Here is an 8547-nt window from a genome sequence, read left to right on the forward strand (position 1 = left end):
CACAATACAAAGAACAATAGGGACTTAGGGAGTGACCACTGTCAGCTTATGTAAGATAAGTCTTTTAAAAATACGATGTACCTAGAAGAGCAAAAAGAAATGTAAAAAATAATATCATGATTTCGTACAACAAACCTATCAATAATGGGAATGGGAAAGAACATTGCTAGGTTAGGAAAGACAAAAATGAAGATAGTGTATCTGATAAAATGGACCAGTTAATACCCAGTTTTCAAGGCTTCCCTTAGTTTTGCTTGATTTAGAGAAGCAAATAAATTGTTGTGTAAGTTCTTGAGCCAAGAGAAATAAAGGGATATAATGATGGTTACAGATTTGAATTTAGAAATGATCATAATAGAGTGAAAACATGAAGACCAGGAAGATAATTGTTTTAGTTTTGCAGGAGTGCAGTAATGAGAAGCCCTATTAAGATGCTCAGGGTGGACTGAAAAAACTGGAAAGGAATTACAAAGAGAGGATCAGCAAGACTTGCTTCCTGACTGACTATGAGGAGCTAATGAGATAAAGGTAATGATGAGCCTTCAAGTTTGATGACTAGAAATAAAGAGGAATCATCTGCTGAGACAGAACTGAGTAGTTCATAGACTTAATAGCATTGAATTAAGTGCATTTCTTTCCACCCAAAACGGCCTTAGAGTGAAAGTCCAAGTGGTAAGAGATACCTACATTAGAGTAGTGGGAAAAATGTGTGGAAACATAGGGGCAGGAAAGGTGGAACACAGGGTACCAGCTCTCATGAAAGGAGTTTTAGAATACCAAAAGAAGGATTCCACAATAACAAATACATTATTTTACAGTGTAAGAATTGCTCAAACAGAAATAGAAAAAGACATTTTAAGAACTAGTTCAAAAGAGTCAGTGTTGGAATTTGAGGTGGAAATGATATGTTAGTTGTTTGGGTGTATGATAATGAAAGCCTAGCCTAAGTGCTCAAGGCAGACTGAAACCCTTCACAACCTGGGGAGGAAGGTGCACAGACATCTCTGAAAGGTTTCTGTGGGCACAGTATTTATGAGATGTGCTTATTCTGCCATCTTTTGGTCCCAGAAAGACCCTTTTTTCCTCTATATATCCTTACCATGTTGACCACAAAAGATTTTCAGAGAAAAAGAATGGCCATCTGACTCAAGCTAGGCCATTTAGAATCTCTTTTCTAGAAATTTGTCAGTGAACCTAAGAAACCTGTCATCTATTTCCATGGTGACATAAAATTTTAACATATAAACTCAGGTTTTGAAGGTGCTACGTACATACCCTTAACAGAAATGAGAATCAGTCAAGAGATCCGGGAAGGAAAAAAAGCAACAGGCAAGCAGAGGATGGGACAGAGAGGAGGTCAAGGGATAGAAGGAGGCAGATGTGGGCTACATCCTCCAAACTTTTCCTGGTCTTCCTTCAAGCTCCTTCTGAGAATTCTCTCTTAATGTAGAATTCTGTGATTATCCTGTTACCTTTCCTACATATCCCCTGTTTGCTTATACAAGGTTGAAGTGATTCTGTTACCTTTGAACTACTAGAGAAGATGGCATGTTGAATACTGGCTGACATTTTATGGTCCCCTCTTCCTCAATTAATAAGGAAGTAGAGGGAACAGGTAGTGAATGATCTAGGAAGCCATAAAACCACAAGAACTACTTGGAAGGCCCACATTCTTCCCCAATATTAGTTCAAGACTCAGCTAAGAGGATGATTCTGAGATTTCTTTAAGCTACCTTTCTAGTTAAGGTACCTACTATAATTTGGGTCTTAAATATCCCCCACAGACCCATGTGTTTAAGCTTTTGCCCCCAATATAATGCTTTTGGGAACCAATAGGTGGGGCCTAGAGAAGCTTTTGGGCTATTGAGGGCATCCTCTCAAAGGAGATTGTGGGATCCAGTCTTTCAATTACTGGCCATAAGGTAAACAGATCTCTGCTATCACTCATGCCTGAGATGATATATTAGCACAAAACAAGGGGCTGTTTGAGCATGGACTGAAACTTCCAAAATTGTTAGCCAAAATGAAAGTTAAATCAAAATTAATTTATCTCTGGTAACTCTTATAGTAATGGAAAGCTAAGTAACACAATGTGCCTTGGATAAGTTTCAGCCAGCAGTAGGTTTCTATGAACATGTACTATCACTGCATTTATTTTATTTTATTTAAATTGGGAGTGTATTGTAACAGTGTCTTGACTTTAAGTCCTCTGGGGTCAGAGTTCATGTACATTTTTTGAAACACCTTCATAGCTTCTCAGGGGAGACAAATACTTGTCCAGAATTTAATAAAGCCTCATTCGGTAACACAGTTCTTCACCAAAAAGTTCCTAAAGTAGAAATTTGGAGTCGATCTTGCAATATTGTGAGATCATGCTTAGAGACCATAAATGCATCATTTAATGTGTTGTTATAATTATGGAGTATGTAAAATGTATTCAGAAGTTCAGTTTGGGAAATTATTTATTTAACTATTAGTAATAGTTACTTTCAAAACAATTTTTAATGTCACAATCATTTTAAGACTAGATTCTCTAGATGCAAATATCAATAAATACAAATATTCATACAAATATGGAGCACAAAGGGAAAAGGCAAGTTGCTGATAATTGCTAATGTGCTTTAGCACACCTAAGACATGCTTTTTATAACATGCATAAGGTGCCGTTAGGGGGAAATCAAGGGAGAAAATAAAAGGAAGCAATATAGCCATCTCATAAAATGAGTTGGGCACTTGACTAGTCTACACTATTGGTCTTCTGACTCTTGAAAACTTCAGATCAAGAAGCTTTTCCAGTCAGGTCTCCAAGCCCATTATTGCAATAAGTAGTGCTCACCCCTCTCTGGTGATCTCAAAGTAAAGGTATTATGTAGCTCCTCACAAGAAAACCACAGACATATGATAATAAAAATAACATATGATGCCGATGGTAAAATGAACACAGTTCAAGACTAGCACAGATTTTTTTAAAAGATAGCAAGATAAACCATTGTTTCCAAAGCTTATATACTAGATTTCTTGTTACAGGCCTTAGATAAAGTTGCCATCTCACTAAAACTAATTTTAGCGGAGTTGACTTGTGTTCGAAAACACTTCTGAAGATGCAGTTATTGGTTCTGAAAATAAGTGTACACTTATTTATTCGCATCCACACCTTGCTCTATCTTTACTTTGTAGAGAAAAGCAGCCCACATGTAATGGGTAGGCCACCATGTCACTCGTGTCAATGTTGGCAGGTGTCAGATTGACAGTCCTCCCTGGTCTTCCTGCACATACTCAAGCTATCTGAATCCATTTTTTTTCCCTCATTGAAACCCATTCCATCATCTTCTGAACATATTGATCTTCAGTCATGCACATACTCATCATACTCTTCATGGTGTTTCTGCCTGCAGGCCTCTCCTTCTCATTATTTCTATATTGGTCATTCTAGTTTCACAGCTGATACCAATCACACTTTTTACAAGTGCATTTCAAAGGCACTGAGCCTCTAGTGTTTCACTCACAGGAAAATAACACCGACACTCTTTCTTTTGTACTTGCAATACAGGTTCATTTAGAAGATTTAATTGGATAGCTAGTCAGCCTTGAAAAAAAAACTTCTGTAAAAGTATATGCATTTTCAACTATGCCAAATGTTCCCTTTTTACTGTGTGCACAAGTGAAAAGAGAAGAATTTCATATAAAGAGCACACAGAAGAACTGTAGCACAAAGAAAAAGAAAGGATCAATATTAATAATGACTTGCAGTCATATTCCCTTTGGCTGTCATCATCTCAGGACCCCTGAAAGGTGCTCAGCTGGCAGTATTTTTTAAAAGGAGGACCCTATGGGAGAGCCAAGAGGTGGTCAGAAACACTTCTGCTGATTCTAGTTGTGACACTGCATTCTGACAACTCTGCAAGTCTGCCTTGCTTGAGAATATTATATGTGTTCACTGGATTTCTAATAGAAATTCTCACAAGACTTTTGCCAGTCTATGGTGACCATTGTGGATTGATCCTTCTACCTCATCCAATGGATAAAATCTTGAAGACATTGGTGAAATAGATTCATGAAAAATAATAGCAATAATAGTAGTTGAACCTGACTGAAATATGACCTTGGCTGTTCTGCAGCCTACTTCATTACATTATGTCCTCAATACTGTAGGTGAGGCAGTTGTGGCTTAAAATTATTAAATATCATATTTCATCAATTTTGAAGTGCATTTTTTCACATTTTACCATTTCTAAAATTAGGCCATGTCTTAATCTTGATGTACCTTATGAAGATTAGTGGCAGTTTTGTTTTATTTTTCTGAGTGTTAGATAGAATACTGGAATATCTTACGTTCAGTAGTGACTTGAATTTCACAAGCTATGGAACTTTCTTCAAAGGCAAGGAGTTCTAAAAACTTTTGCTGTTCTGACCCCAGGTTTTAGGGAGTGCAGTTATGCAGGTGAAACTGAATCCATTCAGTGACAGCACATGGGGGGTAACCTTGGAAATTCCTTTTATTTTTAGTCTTTCTGTTTCTCGTATTTGATATGAAGATAAGGAGAAGACTTTTAAGTCTCTTTGCATTTTCTTTGTTTTTAGACTCTCATATTCCCTGAACAGTTCCAACACTGTTTCCTATAGTCCTGAGAAGTCCTTGAATATACAGGTTATCCTCCCAGGATTTATAACCTAATTAATCAAAGACAAGGGCAGCCATCTCTTTGCTTAGGGACTGATAGTTTTCTGTTACACATTAAGGAATGTGTCCCCAAAGGCATTTATCTTTCTTTACTTGCCATTCACAGTGAGGTGGGAGAGAGTGAGAAAAGCAGTAAGTGGTTTCTCTCCCTTCTAAGTGTTTCCGCATCCTTTGCATGGCTTCGCATGTTCCCTGCCTCCTGTTTTAGTAGCACTTCAGAATATCTGCCAGTCTGTTTTAGAGACAGTTTATTGGCTGTGATGCTGAGAAACATGCAACTTATGTTTCTTAACTTTTTTCTGCTGTATTTTTCTCTCCAAATTAATACCACAAATGGCAACCATTTAAAAAGTGGGAACTTGTCGAGAGAACTGGAAAAAAATATATCATCCAATCCCAGGCTTCTGTGATAGGATGTTAATGAAATATTTTGATATGCTGAAACCTCAACTTAACACTGGCCTGGTTATGAATAACTTTAAACCACAGATCTCTTGAAATGTTTCTAAAGGTAATTGAATTTTATAATACCAAATTATGTGTTGTTATATACATAAGCCCAAATACTTAATATCTCCTTATCTGTGACCAATCTCACATTAGTGGTGTCATCAAGGTGCTTATTTACCTTTGATAAAGGTGAATACTTACTTTTGGAATCTCCATGTAGCTGGGTCATTTGTCATAAAATACATATTTTTAAAACAGAAATTAGATGCCAAATTTTCTGATAGAAGCTTTTGAGATCACCAGATTCTTTTTATGATTTGCTAATATTTTAGATTTTTAATTAGCCACTACTCAACACTTCACACCCATTGTTTGCCTGGGATTATTTCTTTTTATCCAGCCTGCAAATTCCCATTTGAAAAGTTTGGGAAGTATTCAAACAGAAGTTACTTCTTGATTCATTTTCCTTCTGCCTGACTTGTACTTTTTCATCACTTGTCTGCCATCCAATTAATGCACATCAGTTTTGTTTTGTCACCTCTGGTGAGAAATGTGATTGAGTGATTAGTCCAATTTTATGCTATTATCTAACACCTCACACATACGCAATTGAAACAAAATGCTACTGTATATAGACATGCCTGTGTTTGTGCCTCAGTAATTTCTCACAAAGAGTTGGCATGAGCATCAGTCCTTCAGAAAAAAAAATAATAATGAGGTCTACCCACATAAGTTGTGGGGCTAAGTGCAAAAACTGCAAGCTAACACTTGGAGATAAGAAAGTCAGTCTCCTCTACCCACAATGGGTGAACAGGTGACTTCCAAGAGATTGCACTAGATTCCTGGGTTAAGGTTGGGCAAGAGTCAACAGCTGAGTGCACTATGGTTCTGGCAACACTCCTGAGTTTTTAAAACATGCCATTCCAGTCTTTCTATTCTCGTACCCAAGCCTCCTCTCAGTGGAATAGACCCAGCCGCCATGATCCTAGAACTCACAGTGATAGAGGTAGTCGGCTAGGGCTGGCCCCAAAAGGAATAAAGGAGTCTTTTTTCTTAAAGATAATAACTCTTTGTGTTTTGAACCTCATACTTCAATTACTGAATTTTTGCTTAATATTTCAGATATTTATTTACATCACATACATTTCTCATCATTAATTGTGAGTTATGGAACAGACCAATGGAAAGAGTAGTCTCTTTTAGAATATTTATTATATGCGTTTTTAGTTGCTGTACTAGATATAATGGATTTTTTTTAAAAAATTGGACAACCATAAGAAAAATACATAACTCAAGGAATAAATCTTGAACATACCCTCTATTTTTTAAATTCAAAGATGGGGCAATTACATATATAATGCACTAGTATCTACTGGAGTATCATAATACTTTTCTGGTTTAAAGTTCCAGGAAGAGTATAAAGAATTTGATCATTGTTACTGGATATTTATACTATGTTGTAAGTCAGTGGTTTTCAACCTTGACTCAGGTTGCAGTTACATCACCTGAGAATTATTTTTGAAAATTATGCTCCAATTTCTTACTCAGAGATTTTGATTTAATTGACTAAAAGAGGAGAGCCTGGCTATTATTGTTCTCCAAAGCTCAGAAGGAGAAAGGGAAATGAGGAGAAGGATTGATGCTGACTATCAGTTTGAGCAGTCAGATGAACTCTGTATACATGGGCTTGCCCTAGGGCTTGGTCTTCTCAGTGCCAACCAGCTGCTGCTTTTCCTTGTCAATTTTTGTCTCTTTTTTTTTTTATTCAGTTGCTTCCAAGGAGCAATATCCCAAAAGCAAATGTTATAAGAGCCCTAAGTATAAGGTGCAAGGCCTCCTCTGATGTAGCTTTAGAAATTCTAAAGCATCTCTCCTGCCACATTCTATTTATCAAGCAAATTACTAAGGCCCACCCAGGTACACAAAGAGAGGAACTGGACTCTACTTCTTGTTGGTGGAGGGTCAACAGCACCTTAGAGAAAAACATATGGAGTATGAAATATTGTTATGGTTATATTTGGAAAGTAAGTTTGCCACAGAGTGTTATAGATCCTTTAAAAATTATTTTAAGCATAATTGCAGTATTACAGAAAAGTCAAGGAAATAGCCCAAGGTGTGATTTGTTCCAATTATTTTTAAATTTTTAAGATAGACTTTTAAAATTATCAGCCTGTGATTCCAGCACTGATTGTAGAAAGTGTATTCATTTTTAAAATCCTTGTAATGATAAAAGTACATTGCTGAATTTTTAAAAATGAAAATAACATTTACAGTATCCCTTGATCCTACTATATTTTTCTTCTTAGCCCCACTGAATAAAGAAAGAGTTACATTTTATATAAAACCTAGGATTTGGAAGGACAGTCAACATGGCATTTTTATTTCATAGTTAATACTTAAAATTACAGAACCCTGGAAAGCCTAAATTTTATCAAACCTGACCTTGATATGACCTCCGTGAAGGTATTCATTAATTCTTTGTCCAGCTTGATTCATTCCAGCCATCATGTTTGTGTGGTAATAGGTGTTCATCCACTCCTGTCTAGCTTCCGGTCTTTCCTAAGTATAATGTTCTGGTGCTTTAAAGAAGGTGACATTTAGATTTGGTTTTAGAAGAACAATGGTATTGTTTTGATGTCATGAATGTTCACCCAAAGTTAGAAAACAAGACCATAAAATTTTCTCATTCTTATTTATAATATCTCTTCAGCAACCTAAATGCATCTAGACAATTGAAAATGAGAGTACAGTACACACAATATATGGATAGTTTATGTGACTCTAAGGAGCACTCATCTTTGGTGAGAGCACACTCAGCTAAATGCAGGTTACAGAAGTATCCGTGTCTTCATTTTATCATGGGTAGATTTACACTTACCTTGTATTTTCTTTCTAAGAACAAGAGTTATAATTAGTAATGGAAAGTTTGGCATAAAGCACTCGATCCGTCTTGAAGCACAAGTTGTTACATTCATTTCATGGGCAACGATTCAGCCATAAGGAGGAATCATGAAATTATCTGCACTTCAAAGCAGTCAATTACTGATCTAGTCCAGAGTCATTAATTTTTTATCATTCTGAGCATTTTTTAATTGAAAGACTCCTTATAGCCTTTTAAATGATCTTTGGATCTGTTTTTACCTTTTAAAAAAAATGAGCACACAGTACTCTTCACACGCCATCTTGACATTCCTTTGGCTTTTTAAAATGCAAGTATGAACACCTTCACACACCCCACTCATCAATGTGCCACTGAGGGCCATTACATGGGGGACTCACAAAAATGTGGGTTCTTGGACTATTCAGGAGCTATGAAATCAGTAAAATACTCACAACCCTGCATTTTAACAAGTTTCCCAAGTGATTCTCACATGAAATTTTGGGACTCAGAGCCTTGCTACATTAAGTCCAGTCCT

The 8547-nt window shown here is 36.4% G+C and overlaps 1 protein-coding gene across 17 annotated transcripts in view; it reads left to right on the forward strand.

The window, feature by feature from the left end:
- LOC101724814 (EGF-like and EMI domain-containing protein 1) overlaps positions 1-8547 on the forward strand; it is a 634038-nt gene that overhangs the window by 224054 nt on the left and 401437 nt on the right. Inside the window, exon 1 of one of the 17 annotated variants that reach the window (XM_087186971.1) lies at positions 4792-4813. The exons of the other annotated variants lie outside the window; for them this stretch is intronic. The gene's annotated coding sequence lies outside the window, so the exon portion shown is untranslated. Of the gene's footprint in view, positions 1-4791; positions 4814-8547 lie in introns of those variants that run through there. 17 annotated transcript variants of the gene reach the window in all.

Source organism: Heterocephalus glaber, unplaced genomic scaffold (assembly GCF_053883595.1).
Source record: "Heterocephalus glaber isolate CG9 unplaced genomic scaffold, H.glaber_assembly_v1.0 deba00001504, whole genome shotgun sequence".
NCBI classification, from domain to species: Eukaryota; Metazoa; Chordata; class Mammalia; order Rodentia; family Bathyergidae; genus Heterocephalus; species Heterocephalus glaber.